General features: G+C 43.2%; 1 long non-coding RNA gene across 4 annotated transcripts in view; it reads right to left on the reverse strand.

Annotated features, from left to right (window-relative positions):
• LOC118002904 overlaps positions 1–19,500 on the reverse strand; it is a 75,845-nt gene that overhangs the window by 24,618 nt on the left and 31,727 nt on the right. For 2 of the 4 annotated variants that reach the window (XR_004677211.1, XR_004677210.1), the window contains exon 4: positions 5,831–5,951. The exons of the other annotated variants lie outside the window; for them this stretch is intronic. This is a non-coding gene — a long non-coding RNA (uncharacterized LOC118002904). The remainder of the gene's footprint in view (positions 1–5,830; positions 5,952–19,500) is intronic. 4 annotated transcript variants of the gene reach the window in all.

A 19,500-nucleotide genomic window follows, 5' to 3' on the forward strand; every position in this document is an offset into this window, starting at 1 on the left:
GAGTCCCGCCTGGAAACTCAACCAAGAGCTTGTTCCTCTAATCCTTCTAGTAATTTTATGAGCACCTGTTCCTCCCCACAATGCCTTTTTTTTTTTAAGCTAGCTGACTAGATCATTAGCTACACTGAATTCCTAATTATATCAAAGAGATACTTAACATATGCTAGAGGTAGTCAGAGAAGGCTTCCAGGAGAAGATAAAGCTTGGATGAATCTTAAAGGGTGAGTGTAATTCGGTCTAATAGAGAATCAGGAAAAGACGTTCCAGGCAAAGCCAGGAAGGTAGGGAGAGAAAGATGTGCTCAGGAATTGCATAGCATTGACAAAGGGGAATGCTAGGAGGTGAAGACAGAGGGGCAGGGAGAGGTGCATTCATGAGAGCCTTGTATCAGGCTAAGCAATTTGAGTTTTATCTATGGGAATTATTGGAAATTGTAAACAACAAAATAATATAAGCAGGTTTGTATGCTAAAAAGACCTATCTGTAGAATTGTGAAGTGTAGATTGGCACACTAGACAGTAAAGTGAGGAGACTGCATCAGGAGGGAATTGTAATAATTCTGGCAAGAAATATTGAATATCGAGAGATTAGCTGAGAGACAGACAGTAGGAGTAGAGTGGTGCAGACAGATTTTAGAAGCAGGAAGTAGAATCTCTGAGATTTCATGACCATCTAAATATCAGGGTAATGTGAGCAAAAATGTGTTGTTGAGGGTGACACTCCATTTTCTGGCTTTGGCAATAGGTGGATAATGGTGCTGTTTAAAAAGATATGGAATAATGGGGAGTGCCTGGGTGGCTCAGTCAGTTAAGTATCTGATTCTTGATTTTGGCTCAGGTCATGATCCAGGGTTGTGAGATTGAGCCCCACGTCAGGCTGGGTGCTGGGCGTGGAGCCTGCTTAAGATTCTCTCTCTCCCTCTCCCTCTGCCCCTCCTTCCTACCCCCACTCAAGCATGTGTGCTAAATAAATAAATAAATAAATAAATAAATAAATAAATAAATAATAAAAGGTATGGAATAAGGAAAGGGGAGTGTGTTTGGTGGGGAAGATGAAGAGTTCAAGTTTGGACATGATAAATTTTAATGAGCCTGAGGCACAACTAAGTAAAATTGTAAGTAGGCCTTGGAATAGATGAGTTTGTAGATCAGAATTCAGTTTGAGAGTCCTGCCACATAAGCAGACACTGAAGACTTGGGTAGCCTGCAGTAGAGTACATAGCGTGAAAAGGAGGCAGAGCTGCTGACAGAGTCCTGGAGACAACCACCATTTAGAAGATAAGCATGGGAAAGAGAAGAGAAGATTGTGCTACAGAGATCAGAGAACGGAAAGAAAATGGTGTCTTGAGAGGCCCTGGGGGAGATCTGAAGGAGGAAGAAGTGGTCCAGTGCCAGGGGTCCCAGGGTGGACAGCACAAGTGCACAAGTACACACACATATGGGGACACACACACACACATTGGTATTTGCAAGGCCTAAGCAAAAGCACTTTAATGGGAGAGTTGAACAATACATCTGGCAGAAGGGTAAAAAGAAGCACTAGAGCAAGGGAGAATAAACATATCAAAGGATTTTTTTTCAAAAAACTTTAATGTTAAAAAAAAAGGATACAGTAGTGGCTAGGAGAAGACACAAATAGGGAAGCTTTATGCACTTTTTTAGATTGGGATGACTTATAAGAACACACAATTATTGAGAGCCTGCTGTATGCCAGGACTGTTCTAAAGTGTTTCACATGTATTAATTCATACAACCAGCCTATGAGATAGACACCAGTGTCCTCCCTATTTTACAGAAGAGGAAACTGAGCAAGAGCGGGGTTAAGTAACTTGTCCAGGGACATGCAGTCAGGAAAAAGCAGCACCAGGTCCACACCTGAGGATTCTGGGGACAGGGCTACATGCATAACCCACTGCATTTTACTGCCCCCGCATCAAGAGGATGAACAGAAGCAGCAGAGAGGGGAAGGTTAAATATGCAGAGAGTGTGGCATTCCCAAGGAGCCCAGACAAGATGGAGAGCCCTTGGGTGGGAGACAAGGGTAAGGATGAGCATCAGTGAAGAGGAGTCACAGCTGCAGGGTCTACAAGCAGATGTTTGCACCAGACCTCCGTCTTTTTCTGTCCAGTAGGAGGTAAGAACATGTACTCGGTGTGCGAGAGAACATGGTAAGGAGGGCTCTCGGTATGAGCAGGGAGGAGCCGAGGCAGCTGCTGGGCAGAGGAGAGATGGTGGTGTTAAGGCACACCGGAAGGACGGGCTGACTGCCCTGGGACCAGGCTTGTTCTGGCTTCATTTTGCCTGCTGTGTGACTTCCTGAGCAGAACTCCTTTTGGAGCAACAGAAACTGGGAGTTTTTGAGAGTGAGGGAAAGGTAAAGGAAATTAATGACTTTAGAAAGAAAAAAATATCAATTTATTGAACAAACATTAAATAGTCATTACTATGTGCCAGGCACTGTTCTAAACATTTCTAAATATTAACTCATGTAAGAATTATCATTAATAGTAATCGTTTCCATTTGTTGTTCTGTTTATGAGCTAAACGCTTTCTTAAGTCTCATGCAATCCTCACAACCTCCCTATTCTCATTTTATAGTCAAGGAAAGTGGGTTCAGACAGATTAGTTCACCCAAGGCGTGGTTTAGGAAGTGGTGTAGCCAGGGTTTGAACCTGTCTGTATCTCCAGGGTCTCTGTTTCCCACCACTATACTACATCTTCTTTGTACAGAATGAGAAAATGAATCAGGTATTTAGGCTGGATACAGGACATAAAGCCAAAGGGGCATTAATTGTTTGGCTGAAAATGGAGGCATGTAGGGTGGACATCTCACTGAGTTTCAAGGACAAATAGAAGGAGAATAAATTGAAAGGGCAGAAGTTTAGGGTATTCTAGAGTTTGTGATTACAGGTAGAGCAAGAGCCAGAGGTCTAAACTGAGGGTGCTGGGCTAAGGTCTCCCTGGATGAATGCACAGTCTGGAAGTGAGAGCAAGGAGGCATAAGTATAAGCCAGGTACCAGGAGGCTCAGGGGAGGAAGGGTTTTTACAAGAGGATGAAGAACCAGTGGGTTGAAAGGGACTGTGTGGTGCTAGGGACGTACCAGCCAATCTGTCCTCCTGCCCCTTTCATATCCCCACCCGTCCCTTCCACATATAATAACGTTAAGTGATGAATTCAACACTACTTAGATGAGCTCAACTATGCAGAAGGTGCCACACAGACACAAAATTGTCCTGTACCAGCCTTAGAAAGAGTGAGAATTTGATATAACCTGATCAAGGGTATGTATGTGTTTAATAAACATTTATTGCACTCCTATTCCATGCCAATAAATTCTATAAAAATTTTAAAAATTCTGTATTTGACAGAAAATAAACAAGTGAAACAAGGTAGATGGTTTTAAGTATAATGGAGAAAAGTACAAGATGATTAAAGGGTATAGGGAGCAAAGGAGTAGGGAGGGGGTGCATATTGCCTTTTATATATGTCAACTGGGGAAGGCCTCATTGAAAGGTGACAATTACACAGCCTTGCAGATATCTAAGAGAAGAAATGCTTATGCAAAGGATCGAGCTGGCAACATACTTGATGTGTTCAGTGAACACTGAGGAGGCTAGTGTGGCTGCAGCAGAATGAGTGAAGAGGGGAATAGTAGGAGAGGAGGTCAGGGTAGGAGCAGAGCATGTGGGTCCTTAGAAAACACTGGAGATTTTTTTTAAGCAGAGGATTAACAAGATCTGACTCATATTTTCAAAGGCTCACTCTCACTACTGTATGTCAAACAGTTTGTGTGTGGTAGGGATTAGGGAGCAAAAATACCATTTAACAGGCTATTGAAATTAGCCAGGTGAGAGACAACAGAAGGTTGGACCAGGGAGCTAACAATGAAAGTGGTGAGAAGTACTTGGACTCCACACATATTCTAGAAGTAGAGATGGCAGAATTTGTTGTTGGATTGTGTGACTGGCAGCCTCCACCTTGGCCCCCAATGATTCCTACCTCGCCTTAAGTGTGGGCTGGACCTAGTGACTCACCTCTAATGAAAAGAATGTGGCAACGTGATGGTATGTCAATTGTAAGATTAGGTTATAAAATGTGACTCATGTCTAGCTGCCCGCCCCCCCTTCTCTCTCTCTCGCTAACTCTGGGGAAAGCCAGATGGCACACTGTAATCTTTACTTCGAGAGTTCCATGTGGCATGGAACTATTGTCTCCAGCTAACAGCTAACAAGGACCTGAGGACTACCAATAGCCACATGAGTGAGCTTGAAAGTGGTCCTCCATAGTCAAGCCTTGAGATGACTGTAGCCCTGGCTGACACCTTGACTGTAGCCTTGTAAGAGACTGCAGCTGGGGACAGCTAAACCATGCCCAAATCCCCAACCTACAGAAAATGAAGTATGATAATTTGTTGCACAGCAATAGAGAACTAATATAGGTTGGATATGGGATATAAAAGGAGTATAGTTGATGATGACTCCAAGGGTTTTGGCCTGTGCAACTGGTGTCTGGAGTTGCCATTTACTGAAGGAGGAGCAGGTTGAGAGGGAAGGGAGGAAGCAGGCATTGTTCTGTATGGGTAATATTTAAGATGCCTATTCAATGGAGATCATGAATATAGTTTTTTTTTTTTTAAGATTTATTTATTTATTTGACAGAGAGAGACACAACAAGAGAGGAAACACAAGCAGGGGGAGTGGGAGAGGGAGAAGCAGGCTTCCTGCTGAGCAGGGAGCCCGATGTGGGGCTCGATCCCAGGACCCTGGGATCATGACCTGAGCCGAAGGCAGATGCTTAATGACTGAGCCACCCAGGCGCCCATGAATATACAGTTTTATATTCAAGGCTGGACTTTAGGGAAGAGATCTGGGCTGTTCCAGCCTTTTGCCTATTTTTTCTATTTCTTTGTCTATCTTTTTCTTACTATTTGTAGGAGTTATTTATATAATACAGATACAGGTCCTTTGTTGGATACATGCAATATAAATATCTTCCACTCTATGGCTTACCTTTTCACTCTCTGAATAGTGTCTTGATTTACAGTCTAAATTTTTAAAAGAGCTTGATTTATCCACATTTCTTTTTATGCTTAGCACATTTTATGTTCTGTTTAAGAAATCTTTTCCTACCCAATGGTCATGAAGATATTTAGAAGTAGAAATCTGAGGACCTTTAGTGTACAGGATAAGATCACCTACAGAGTGACTATAGAAAGAGAATAAATCTTGGACAGCTCAGGGCATGCCAATGCTTAGAAAGCAAAGGGGTGAGGGGAATTGGCAGATGAGACTGAGAAAGAATAGATGGTCAGTAACGTAGCAGAAGACATAGCTGAGACAGAGTGGAGTCCCAGAAATTTCCAGGTGAGGTCATTAACGCTGCCATATACTGCTGGTAAGCGGAAAGCGTGGAGACTCAGGGAAGACCACTGGAGTTGGCAGAGTGGAGGCCACCAGATAAGTACTATTTTAATGAGTGTATGTGTGTATGTTGGGGGAGGGCAGCTCTAAAGTCTGATTGAAGCAGAATGGGAAAAGAAGAAGTGAAGACAAATAGAGACCACTCTTCCAAGGAACTTTGCTACAGAAGAGAAAAGAAAAGTAGGATGGCAGCTGCAAGGAGATGTAGGATCACAGAAGGGATTTTTTTTCCCCATGAAAGGTATTATGGCATATGTAACACTGAAATATGTGACCAGCTAGTGAGAAAGAACCAACTAAGGAAATAATTGAGGAAGAGGACAGAGGTGGCTTTCGTGCTGGAACCATGTCCCTGAGCTGGCAAGAGGAGATGGGTGGGGTCTGGTGCACAAATGGAAGGGACGCTCACAGATGCAGCAGGCTGGTCGGTGTGGTTGTGGAAGCCGGTGGAAGACCTTCTCTGACTGCTTTGGTTTTCTCAGTGAAGTTAAGAATCAAGGTCATCAGCCAAATGAGGAACAGGGAGAAGTCTGTGATTGTAAAGGAATATAACAGAATGGGTGAGTCCAGACTGTGAGCCAGGTCACCTGGGTTCACATCCCAGCTCTCCCATCTAACATCTGTGTACCTTGGGCAAGTTACTTAACCTCCCTATTTCCTCAGTTTCCACGTCTATGAAATGTAGATAACGGTATCTACCTCAGAGTTGCTATGATGATTAAATGAATCAACACACGTAAAGCAAAGTTTTACTTGTATTGTAGACAATATTGAGTTTCTGGACGTATTAAGGAATTAGTCAGTCATGGACCATATGAAGTCACCAAAGTGGTGCCACAGGCATATCCCCAAGGCACATGTTAGTTTGTCTGCCGTGTGGGTCAGAAGAAAGAGAGGTTTCAGACAACCTGTTGGGGATGCCCTGTTTCTCAACTCTAGCAGTACATTACAATCTTCTAGGGAGATTAACGAAATTATCCATGCCTGGGCCCCACCTTCAAAGATTCCAATTCGCTGCTCTGGGATGAAGCTTATGCTAGTACTTATGAAAAGCTCTGTCTGTGAACGTAAGGTGTAGCTAGGGCTGGGAAGTGCTAGTCTCTTAGCTATATACATGCTGTGGAGATGGGTGACGGGTAAGTGGAGTTATGTCTGTTAAACATCCTATTCATCTAATAAACTGATTCCCCATCTATAAAGCAACTTTCTAGATTTATTTTGGTTCTCTAAATGGTTTCTCCATCAGAGGACAGTGTGCTGATCAGCCAATCAGAGTGTGTAGTCCAAGTGGCAGTCACCTCATTATAAATGACTAACGTGACTTTGTTGTCATATGCAGTGGTGTGACTCTCTCAGGGCACAGACAACACTGGTTCTGGGCTTAGAAACAGAAGGCACTGGCCGTGGACCAAGGGAAGTCACCAAGGAGAGGCCATCTTCTCAGGCTCATCTGTGGGCACAGCTTCTCAGATCTTTCCCTGAAGACACTTCCAACTGAAAAAAGGGAGCAGCCAGATTTGCATACCACACTTCAGAAGCGTGGTGAGAGGGAAAGCAGAGAAGGCTGGTTCAGCTCTCATACCTATGATTTTGGCAGAACCACTGGACATAATTTCTCACAGCCTACAGACATGGTTCCATCGCTTGTATCAGAACACCCTGCTAAATTATAACAATTACGAAATGCAGATAAAAATTATAGCTACCTCCTACGGCTGCTGGAGGAAGGGTCTGAAAACTATACTCTAGTAGGCTTTCTGGGAAAATACTATGCATGACAAAGCACAGGAATCTAGAGAGTTGCACTGAATTTTACTTTCCATGAAGAAAATATATGAACAAGTCAAATAGTAAGGTAGACCTTACAATCTACTGCCTCCTTCTCCACCCCCCAGGGACACTACCCTAAACTCTTAATATTTTTATTTTTATTATTTTGGAGGTTATCTCCGCTGGATAATTTATTGGATAAAATTAAGAAATATTTCTATTTCTTAACTTATCAAACAAAGTAGTTTTTATTGACTCCCTGATATGAAAGAGGATTTTGTTTATACTAACCTATTCCTCTCTCCTCAATGCTTTAATTTCTTTTTTTAGTTTTTCTATTAATGACCACTGTAACATTAAATAATATTCAAACCTCTATTTCTTTTTACATAAAAACTGACATCCTGCCTTGACTCCCCACTCCTCCTCCTCCTTTCCTTGTATCAGGTATATTTTGACTTTTACCCTAATAGATTCTTCAACAGACAGAACTTCAATACAACGTGTATCGGCTGCCCTCTGCCCCCACTGCCATTTTTGGTCCCACCGCTCATACCTGCCTCATGGTTATTCTGTACCTCCGTTCCAGTTCCCTCTTAATTATGTTTGTTCTGCTTTTTCTTTTTTTTTTTTTAATTTATTTATTTGAGAGAGAGAGAGCATGAGAGAGATCATGAGCAGAAGGGAGGGGTAGAGGGAGAAGCAGACTCCCTGCTAAGCAGGGAGCCCAATGAGGGGCTCGATCCCAGGACCCCAGGATCATGACCCGAGCCGAAGGCAGACGCTTAACCAACTGAGCCACCCAGGTGCCCCTGTTCTGCTTTTTCTTATTTGAAGACTATTCTTGAGAGAATATGCATTAAGCAATTTTTCTTTCCTTTGCCATCAGTTTATAACATGCTATTCTTCTTGTACTACTCTTTTAAGATCTACCTTATTGCCACTGAAAGCATTTCTTCATAGACCTCAGTTCATTCTATCTGTAATTCCTGGATGTTTATCCTGCTCATAGGTATTTAGTCTCGGCCATACTTCAACTTCTCCTTTCATTTTGAATCTAACTTTTAAAAACCAAAGTAAAACCTCCTTTTCAAAAGTAAGTAAAAATAAAAGATTGAGTATCTCATTTCTAAAGACAACAACTCTGCTGCTCTATAAGCCAGCGCTTAAGGGAGTCAGCTTTGAAACTTTTAGTCCTCTGTGGTGTGAATGTGTCTAGCTCCGTGGTTACCATGTCAGCTTTGGAATGGGGCTGACTGTATTCAAATCCTGCCCTGTCACTTACTTGGTGTGTGATCTCCAGTAAGTTACCCCACAGGGCAGAAGCTAGTGAACCATTCTCCAAATCCTTCCCTCTTTCCTCCTGGAGATATGACTAGGCTCTATCTCTTAGCCTCCTTTGCTGTTAAGAGTAACCGTGAGACTGAGTTCTGGCCACGGGAACGTGGGTGGAAATTCTGGCCCACAAAAACCACGGAGTCCTCCATTATCTCAAATTACCCTGGCTGCTGGCCTGGTATGAATGTCCAGGGCAACCTTGGAAGCCATGTGTGGAAGACAGCAAGGCCTCCCTCCGTGCCTGGAGTAGACACTCCACCCCACCCTCCACCGGTGCTGCCAATGGAATTTTACATGATTAAGAAATAACCTTTGGGTGATTAAGGAATCAGCTTCCCTTTTGTTAATCCCATGAGATTTCAGGTTTATGTTACAGCGGTTTGCTTTACCCTAATCAATATACTTAACTTCTTAATTTCTCTAAACTCCACTTGCCTCTTCAGGATAATTCTAGCACCTACCTTCCATAGTGTTGTTAAGAGGATTAGAAGAGAAGCAATGAATACAAAGTACCCTAATGCACAGTGCCTGGCAAAAACTAAGTACACAAGAAAGATTCATTACTATTATTCTGTGAAGCCTGTTGTTAATTACTGCTGTTATGTTTGATGTAATAGAAGGCTCTCGCACACATTAAAATGCCCATTCCCTGCTACCTGAAATTCCACCATTCCTTTCTGTAAATCAAAGTCCTCTCTTTTAAAGAGTAACTTTCCCACCTTTAATTATAAAATAAACATGTTTATATGTTTAATGCAAAAATAGTGTAAATAATACAGAACTTCTAAAGAACAAACTATTGATCATCTATAATCCTATCATCCAGAGATAATCACTGCTAGCATTTTAGCATATGTATTCCCAATTCTTTATCTATTAATACAGATATGCATACATGTAATACACATACATATTTATAATCCAAACAGGGATAATACTAAACACATAGCTGCTTTTTCCACCTAATATTTTATCTGGAACAGTCCCCTATGTGTTCAAATATACTTGAAAAGATGATGTTTGATGGGTGCTTATGGGTGTATAAAAAGTTATTTAACTATTGTATGGATAGATCACACTTTATTTGACCATTCCTTTCATGTAGCATATTTTTGTTGCTTCTATCAGAATAATCTATGTGAAATATATCTCCTTGTATATAAAATCTTTGCCTATGATTATTTGCCATTTCTGCTTTTATTTTCTTTATTTGGACCTTTAGAAATAATATTTGACCCTCAAAATGATAGAATAACTGATACTTATTTCATCGTGATTTGTTTTATCTTTCCTATTTTTTTTTTTTTCTTGTGGTTCTGGAAAAGCCCACAGATCTTTCCCTGAAGGTCTCATAGGAATACATTTATCAGATTGCTTTATTTGCAGAAAGGAAAGATTAGGCTGTATCTAAATTGTGAAAGTTCGAGGTAAAAGGAGTTCTGAGAGGGGGGAAAGAGACAGGAAGTGGAAGATTCAAGATAAAATCTCTGCCTTTCTTACAATTTACATGTGAAGGGACGTCTCCTCTTCTCCTGTTGTCCCAACTATCACCAGTGGATGAGCTACTATATTTCCTCCTTTTATACTCAGCCAGATGCAAAAAGAACATGAAGCATTAACAAGCAAGGATCTTGCTTAATTGGGTTTTTGCTGAGCATATAGATAACATTAACATAAGAGTAAACAATAGCATCAATGAAACATAATCCTTGCAGGACCTCCTGTTTATTGAATGGCTTGGGCCAGTGTCTGCAGATAAATTAATAATGATTCCAGCTTCCTCTGTCTCTGGCAGCTAAATCAATGCCCACTCTTCAGATCGAGGAGATGCAATATTTCTCCACTACGTGTATCTTGATAAAATGGTTGAAAATACATAGGAATACAGTTTGCATCCTTCTTGGAAGGTCTCTATATAAAATATGTAATTTTATATTCCCACAGCTGGAGTGAACCACGTGAGTCCACTCAACTGGTTTGGCACGTGCAGCAGAGTTGTTACCTAAGGTAAATGCTCTCCTATCTCATTTGCATTTACTTCCAAATTGTTATCTATCCTCTTGGGTGAAGGTCTAGTCACAGATATTTACTGAAATGACTATGTAGCTCTGCTTTCCCCTCAGGCTTCTATCAAAGTGTAACATTAAAATGATGGACACACATCTGCCTTTCTAACTGTCTTCACACAAAGAATGGTCATTCGCAAAAACATTCTCTTCAAATAAAAAGGGCAACAGTATGAGGTACAATCAGGGTCCCAGCAGGAAACAGATGGCACAATCACATTAGAATAATTCATGGAGCATTTAATGAAAGGACTATTTATAAAGGTGTGGGCAGGGTGTAGGGAAACCACAAGTGATAGAACAAAAACTCCAAGTCTAGTAAACAGTGGGGCAGTGAGCAGCCCTAGGCCTGGGAGGCCAGTTACGGAACCCAGAAAGGATAGAATCATGTGGAAATGTCTGTGTTGACTTACTTTTGATAGAAGGAGGCAGCCAGCCCTGTGTGACCCTGTGGGGAAAGAGTCCAAGAAATAAACACCTGGACCTCACTCTCCTCGACCTCTTGATTTCCTGCTGGGATTTACTTTGGTAGAGCCCAACCCGAAGTCCGACTGTGGAATAGCCCATACAAGTCAGTCTTCCAGAGTAGTGAGTAGGGAGAGAAGAGGGAAGTTGAAGAATGTACATGGAGACACATGGAAGATAGCTGGCAAAGGGGGAAAGACCAAGAGTTTGGCTTGCATGTGCCACTATGAGACACCTATTAGACATCAAGAGGAGGTGTCAGGTAGGCAGCTGCATCTGTGACTGGTTCAGGCCGAGGCCTGACCTGGAAATACACACTTGGGACCCAGCACATAGCTGCTTTTTATAATATCTTTTTTTTTAAGATTTTATTTATTTGACAGAGAGCACAAGCAGGGGGAGCAGCAGGCAGAGGGAGAGGGAGAAGCAGGCTTCCCACTGAGCAGGGAGCCCGATGCGGGGCTCGATCCCAGGACCCTGGGATCATGACCTGAGCCAAAGGCAGACGCTTAACAACTGAGCCACCCAGGAGCCCCAGGTGTGTTTTAAAGCGGTAAGACTAATGGTGGTCATAAAGGGGTATGGGGAAACACAAGGACCATGGGCAGAGATCTAAGCCTCTTCAAGCGAAGAGGGTAGACAGAAAGGAAAGCTCAAGAGTGATAGAAAATGGAGGGCAGGTGAGCAAAGAAGGAGCATGGAGGGCAAGGAGGGACCAAGTGCCAGAGTCACAGGCAGCCCATGGGTGGACTTGGAGGAAACATGAGCCCTGGCTGGCATCACTGGGGACCTCTCTGTGTTGCAGTGGGGCCTGCAGGGCCAGAGCCTGAACATGTGGGAGAGAATGGGAGCGGGAGGGTGGAGATTGTGAGTGTGAGCAACTCTTGTGAGGAGTTTCGGCTGCAAAGAGGGGAAAGAAATGGGAGAGAGCACTCACAGGGAACGTAGAGGCAAGAGAAGGTCGATTTTTTTTTTTTTAATTTTATTATGTTATGTTAGTCACCATACAATACATCATTAGTTTTTGATGTAGTGATCCACGATCCATTGTTTTCGTATAACACCCCGTGCTCCATGCAGTACGTGCCCTCCTTAATACCCATCACCGGGCTAACCAATCCCCCCTCCCCCCTCCCCTCTAAAACCCTGTTTGTTTCTCAGGTCCATAGTCTCTCATGGTTCATCTCTCCCTCCAATTCCCCCCGCCCATTTTTCCCTTCCTTCTCCTAGTGTCCTCCATGTTATTCCTTATGTTCCACAAATAAGTGAAACCATATGATAATTGACTTTCTCTGCTTGACTTATTTCACTTAGCATAATCTCCTCCAGTCCCATCCATGTTGAGGTAAAAGTTGGGTATTCATCCTTTCTGATGGCTGAGTAATATTCCATTGTATATATGGACCACATCGTCTTTATCCATTCATCTGTTGAAGGGCATCTCTGCTCTTTGCACAGTTTGGCTATTGCGGACATTGCTGCTATGAACATTGGGGTGCCTATGGCCCTTCTTTTCACTACATCTGTGTCTTTGGGGTAAATACCCAGGAGTGCAATTGCTGGGTCATAGGGTAGCTCTATTTTTAAATTTTTGAGGCACCTCCACACTGTTTTCCAAAGTGGCTGTACCAACTTGCATTCCCACCAACAGTGTAAGAGGGTTGGTTCCCCTTTCTCCACAACCTCTCCAACATTTGTTGTTTCTTTCCCTGTCCATTTTGGCCATTCTAACTGGTGTAAGGTGGTATCTCAGTGTGGTTTTGATTTGGATTGCCCTGATGGCTAATGATGATGAACATTTTTTCATGTGTCTGTTAGCCATTTGTATGTCTTCTTCAGAGAAGTGTCTGTTCATCTCTTCTGCCCACTTTTTGACTTGATTATTTGTTTTTTGGGTGTTGAGTTTGAGAAGTTCTTTATAGATTTTGGATACCAGCCCTGTATCTGTAGTGTCATTTGCAAATATCTTCTCCCATTCTGTGGGCTGCCTCTTTGTTTTGTTGACTGTTTCCTTTGCTGTGCAGAAGCTTTTTATCTTGATGAAGTCCCAAAAGTTCATTTTTGCTTTTGTTTCACTAGCTTTTGGAGATGTATCTTGAAAGAAGTTGCTGTGGCCGATGTCAAAGAGGTTACTGCCTATGTTCTCCTCTAGGATTTTGATGGATTCCTGCCTCACATTGAGGTCTTTCATCCACTTTGAGTTTATCTTTGTGAATGGTGTTAGAGAATGGTCGAGTTTCATTCTTCTGCATGTGGCTGTCCAATTTTCCCAGCACCATTTATTGAAGAGACTGTCTTTTTTCCATTGCATGTTTTTTCCTGCTTTGTTAAAGATTATTTGACCATAGAGTTGAGGGTCCATATCTGGGTTCTCTATTCTGTTCCATTGGTCTGTATGTCTGTTTTTGTGCCAGTACCATGCTGTCTTGGTGATCATGGCTTTGTAATATAGCTTGAAATCGGGCAACGTGATGCCCCCAGCTTTGTTTTTCTTTTTCAACATCTCCTTGGTGATTCGGGGTCTTTTCTGATTCCATACAAATTTTAGGATTGTTTGTTCCAGCACTTTGAAAAATGTCATTGGAATTTTGATCGGGATGGCATTGAAGGTATAGATTGCTCTGGGTAGCATAGACATTTGAACAATGTTTATTCTTCTGATCCATGAGCATGGAATATTTTTCCATCTTTTTGTGTCTTTTTCAATTTCTTTCCTGAGTGTTTTGTAGTTCCTAGAGTATAGATCCTTTACCTCTTTGGTTAGGTTTATTCCGAGGTATCTTATGGTTTTTGGTGCTATTGTAAATGGAATCGTTTCTTTAATTTCTCTTTCTACAGTTGTATTGTTAGTGTATAAGAAAGCAACTGATTTCTGTGCATTGATTTTTGTATCCTGCCACATTACTGAATTGCTGGATGAGTTCTAGTAATTTGTGGGTGGAGTCTTTTGGGTTTTCCACATAAAGTATCATGTCGTCTGCGAAAAGAGAGTTTGACTTCTTTGCCAATTTGAATACCTTTTATTTCTGTTTGTTGTCTGATTGCTGTTGCTAGGACTTCTAGCACTATGTTGAACAACAGTGGTGAGAGTGGGCACCCTTGACGTGTTCCTGATCTTAAGGGAAAGGCTCTCAGCTTTTCTCCATTGAGGATGATATTCGCTGTGGGTTTTTCATAGATGGATTTTATGAGCTTCAGGAATGTTCCTTCTATCCCTATACTCTGGAGAGTTTTAATCAGGAAAGGATGTTGTATTTTGTCAAATGCTATTTTTGCATCAATTGAGAGGACCATATGGTTCTTCTCCCTCCTCTTATTAATGTGTTCTATCACATCGATTGATTTGCGAATGTTGAACCACCCTTGCATCCTGGAGATAAATCCCACTTGGTCGTGGTGGATGATCCTTTTAATGTATTGTTGGATCCTATTAGCTAGGATTTTGTTGAGGATTTTGGAATCCATATTTATCAGGCATATCGGTCTGAAATTCTCCTTTTTGATGGGGTCTTTGCCTGGTTTGGGGATTAAGGTAATACTGGCCTCATAGAATGAGTTTGGAAGTTTTCCTTCTGTTTCTATTTTTTGAAAACAGCTTCAGTAGAATAGGTATTATTTCTTCTTTGAATGTTTGGTAGAATTCCCCAGGGAATCCATCAGGCCCTGGACTCTTATTTTTTGGGAGGTTTTTGATCACTGCTTCAATCTCGTTACTGGTTCTTGGCCTATTCAGGTTGTCAATTTCTTCCTGTTTCAGTCTTGGCAGCTTATCAGTTTCCAGGAAGGCCTCCATTTCATCCAGATTGCTCAGTTTATTGGCATATAGTTGTTGATAATAATTTCTAATAATTGTTTCTATTTCCTTGGTGTTAGTCGTGATCTCTCCCCTTTCATTCATAATTTTATTAATTTGGGTCCTTTCTCTCTTCTTTTGGATAAGTCTGGCCAGTGGTTTATCAATCTTATTAATTCTTTCAAAGAACCAACTTCTAGTTTCATTGATCTGATCTACTGTGTTTCTGGTTTCTAATTCATTGATTTCTGCTCTAATTTTAATTATTTCTCTTCTAATGAGTGGCTTAGGCATCGTTTGTTGCTTTTTCTCTAGTTCTTTAAGGTGTACAGTTAGTCGGTGAATTCGGGATTTTTCTATTTTTTTGAGTGAGGCTTGGATGGCTATGTATTTCCCCCTTAGGACCGCCTTTGCAGTATCCCATAGGTTTTGGACCGATGTGCTACCCCAGCTTTCTTTTGAGGTCCACTGGCATGGAAGATGGATCTCCATCCCTTCACTTTCAGTCTGGATGTATCTTTAGGTTCAAAATGAGTTTCTTGTAGACAGCATATGGATGGGTCCTGTCTTTTTATCCAATCTGCAACCCTGTGCCATTTTATGGGAGCATTTAGGCCATTCACGTTGAGAGTGATTATTGAAAGATATGAATTAATTGTCATCATGTTGCCTGTGAAGACGTTGTTTTTGTAGATTGTCCCTGTAAATTTCTGTTGTAGATCACTCTTGGGGTCTTTCTCCTTTTATAGAACCCCCCTTAATATTTCTTGCAGGGCTGGCTTAGTGGTCACATATTCTTTCAACTTTTGCCGGTCGTGGAAGCTCTGCATCTCTCCATCCATTCTAAATGAAAGCCTTGCCAGATAAAGTATTCTTGGCTGCATGTTCTTCTCATTTAGTACCCTGAATATGTCTTGCCAGGCCTTTCTGGCTTGCCAGGTCTCTGTGGATAGGTCTGACGTTATTCTGATGTTCCTCCCTCTGTACGTAAGGACTCTCTTCCCCCTAACTGCCCTTAAGATGGTTTCCTTGGTTCTAAGATTTGCAAGTTTTACTATTACATGCCGGGGTGTTGGCCTGTTTTCCTTGATCTTAGGAGGGGTCCTCTCTGCCTCTAGGACTTGAATGTTTGTTTCATTCCCCAGATTAGGGAAGTTCTCAGCTATGATTTGCTCAAATACATCTTCTAGTCCTCTCTCTCTCTCCACTCCCTCCGGGATTCCAATTATTCTGACATTGGAACACCTCATGGTGTCACTTATTTCTCTGATTCTATTTTCATGGAATCTGAGTTGTTTTTCCCTGGCCTCCTCTTTTCCCTTTTTATCTATTATATTGTCTTCCAGGTCGCTTATTCTCTCTTCTGTCTCAGTTACCCTAGCTGTTAGATTATCTAGATTGGATTGGATCTCATTGATAGCATTTTTAAGTTCTGCCAATCACCTTTTATTTCTGCCCTTAGATACTCTATGTTGCCATTAATTGATTTCTCCATTCTAGCCATTGTCTTCACAATTGCTAGCCTGAATTCCATCTCTGACATCTTGGTTATATCTGCATCCATTTGTAAATCTGCAGCATAAGTCATAATCTCTGAGTCTTTTCTATTTTGGGGGCTCCTCCTCCTAGTCATTCTGTTGATGGGTGTTTGAGGGAATGTATAGAGTCCAAATTATTGACCAGAACCCAAGCAAGATGCACCTGTTTTCTTGGGACCTTAGGGTTGCTGGCCTCTTGTTTTCCCAGCCTGTCTTCTGAGGGAGGGGCCTGCCACGCTGTTACCAAGGCAACCCTGTTTGGGCGGAGTTGCCCTGCGCCCCTGTGGTGGGGGATGGGCTCAGTGGGAATCAGTCTTTGGGGCTTTTGTTCTCTGGCGCCTTTCCCTGGCGGCTTTCCGTGTCTCTTCCGCGAGTCAGAGCAGAAGAGACCGTTTCCAACTCTCTGCCTCAGAGCAGAGAGACCGCAGTCTGTTCTTCAGTGAGCTCTCCAGGCCACAGCATCTCCGTTTCTGTCCATGCTGCTATAAACTGCAGCGTCCTGGGTTGTGCGCCCCTCCGCAGCGCCCCCAGTCCTGCCTCCAGGTCAGGACACGTCTCTGCCCTTTGTGCTTCTAAAACCGCCAGCTGCTCCCCGATCGCGCGCGTGCACGACTCCGCTGTTCCGGGTTTCTGTCCAGGGGGCTGCAGTTCGCGTGTGCGTGACCCCGGGGCTCTGGTTTTCCACCCCGGGGGCTGCCCTAAAGTCCTTTCCCGACGCTACCAGTCTGCGAGTCTGTGCCCCGTCCACAGCGCGCGAGGCTGTCACTCACCGGTGGTGTAGGATCCCCACGTCCAGGCACCCTCCCCCTGCCGTTTATCCTCCAATATCTGCCTGCCGAATCATGGCTCCCCACTTCATACCTCAAAACCAACTGCCTGCGATATTCTGTTTGTAGAGATCCAGATCTTCTTACATCTCAGGCTGGTTTCATGGGTGCTCAGAGTGGTCTGGTAGATCGAAGGTCGATTATTTTTAAGAAAGGAGAAACAGAGCACCCGGGTGGCTCAGTCAGTACCTCAGGGTCCTGGGATCGGGTCCCACATCGGGCTCCCTGCTCAGCGGGGAGTCTGCTTCTCCTTCTGCCCCGTCCCTGCTTGTGCTCTTTCTCAAATAAGTAAAATCTTAAAAAAATTTAAAAATTAAAAAATTTTTAGGGCGCCTGGGTGGCTCAGTCATTAAGCATCTGCCTTCGGCTCAGGTCATGATCCCAGGGCCCTGGGATCAAGCCCCGCATTGGTCTCTCTGCTCCACGGGAAGCCTACTTCTCCCTCTTCCACTCCCCCTGCTTGTGTTCCCTCTCTCACTCCGTCTCTCTCTGTCAAATAAATAAAATCTTTAAAAAAATTAAATTAAATTAGAATTAAAATTAAAAATTTTTTTAGAAAAGAAAGGAGAAATTACATTAGGTTTTTATGCTGATGGGAATAACCCAGGAGAAAGAGCAAAAATGATGGCAGAGGGGCGAGAGGGGCCATGGCCATGGCCACGGGGAGCACACAGGCCCCTCCGTTAGGGAGCAGTTTGCCACTCAGTGCCAGCCACTAGTTGCCACGTCCCTGGCTTCTCAAGAGAAGCCAGACACTGACTTTTTTTTCTTCTTTTTTAAAACATGAAGTCTCCTGATATTTAAATGTTGGCAACTAATTAAAAACATTTTTTTTAACTCTCTGAAGTCCAAACCAAACTCATCTGCAGGCTGCCAGCTGGCGACCTCTCCTATATAGCCAAGTTGTATCCCTTTGGCAGCTACTAGGTGCGGCCTCCTGCTTGAGGGACCTCAGAAGGACAGGGGCAGTTTGAACTCTAATGTCTTTGAACTTGTGAGTGTCCCTCTGGTGGTGCTCGACCGGGGTGGTTAATGATACAGTCATTGTCTCCTTCGTAAAGGGCAGCAGAACTGGGGTTGCCAGAGCTGGCCGCACATCCTATACTTAAGTCCTCAGAGCTAATACTTAGGCTTCACATATGCCCTTTACCTCCTCCCTTCTCCTCCTCACTAAGGAAACTTACTATTATCTGCAGGCCAATGCAAATAAAGGTCACCAAGAGACACTTTCCAGCCACACACTGAATGCTGGCCTGGTGGAAGGGCTGATTGTTCGTTGGCTCCCGGCTTATAAAAGAAATGCCACTCAAACGGGGCCTTCTGCCTGGTTGGAAACTCAGAGGGAGCCCTAGCTGTCAGACAGCCCCAAGCAGGACCGTACTTGGATGTCCAAGGAGGGCCAGCACCTGCACAGAAAAACCGCAGAGGCTGCAGAGCCAGAAAAACTGCAGAGCTGACGGACCCTCACTGACCCACGGAGGGCACAGGGACTGCCAGGCAGGGAGGAGGGAGTACCTCCTTCAGTCATATGCTGCCTTCCTCCAGAAGCCACAGTGAGGAGGAAAACCACCAAAACTGGTCTGTATTACAGGGTTAAAATCCTACAGCTCCCCAGTTTTCACCGTGTGAATACAAGCATCAAAAATGTTTCTGAGGTCACACTGCTGATTTCTCCTAGTGGTGCCTGCCTCCACCTGGAAGTGGATTAGTAGCCCCAGAAAATCTGTTACTTGGAGTGATTTCCTCCTATTTAAGAATGAATCACTTAAACTCCACTTGGGACAAAATAGCTTTCATCTCTGAAACATTCTGCTGTCACTGACCTTTCAATTCAGTCTGTGGAGGGCAAGTTGCAAAAATGTTCCAAGAATCCTGTCATACTGTCAAACTCTAAAGCATACCTGTTTTCCTCTCCATCCTGCTAAAACTTGCCCAGGGAGGGCAAAGAGGGGTAAAAGGGCTTGAGTACGCTGAGGAGAAGAGAGAGAGAGTTCTCCATCAAAAATTTTTCCATGTTTTTACCAGGGAGACTAAAATAGTTTTCCCTTCTCTAGGTGAGAAGGAAGACTGGGGGAACATTTATCAAGGGTTCCTTGGTAGGGGAAGATTCTGGGAAACTGAGAGTGTGGCAAGCACTGTTTTTCAATCTCTCCAAATTCCCACATTAACATAGAGTAAGACAGAGGCACCTGGTGGCTAAGTTGGTTAAGCACCTGAGTCTTGATTTCGGCTCAGGTCATGATCTCAGGGTCATGGAATTGAGTTCCATGCTCTGTGGGGAG

The sequence above is a fragment of the Mirounga leonina genome, unplaced genomic scaffold (assembly GCF_011800145.1).
Source record: "Mirounga leonina isolate KUSES-001 unplaced genomic scaffold, KU_Mleo_1.0 Mir_85, whole genome shotgun sequence".
Taxonomy (NCBI): Eukaryota; Metazoa; Chordata; class Mammalia; order Carnivora; family Phocidae; genus Mirounga; species Mirounga leonina.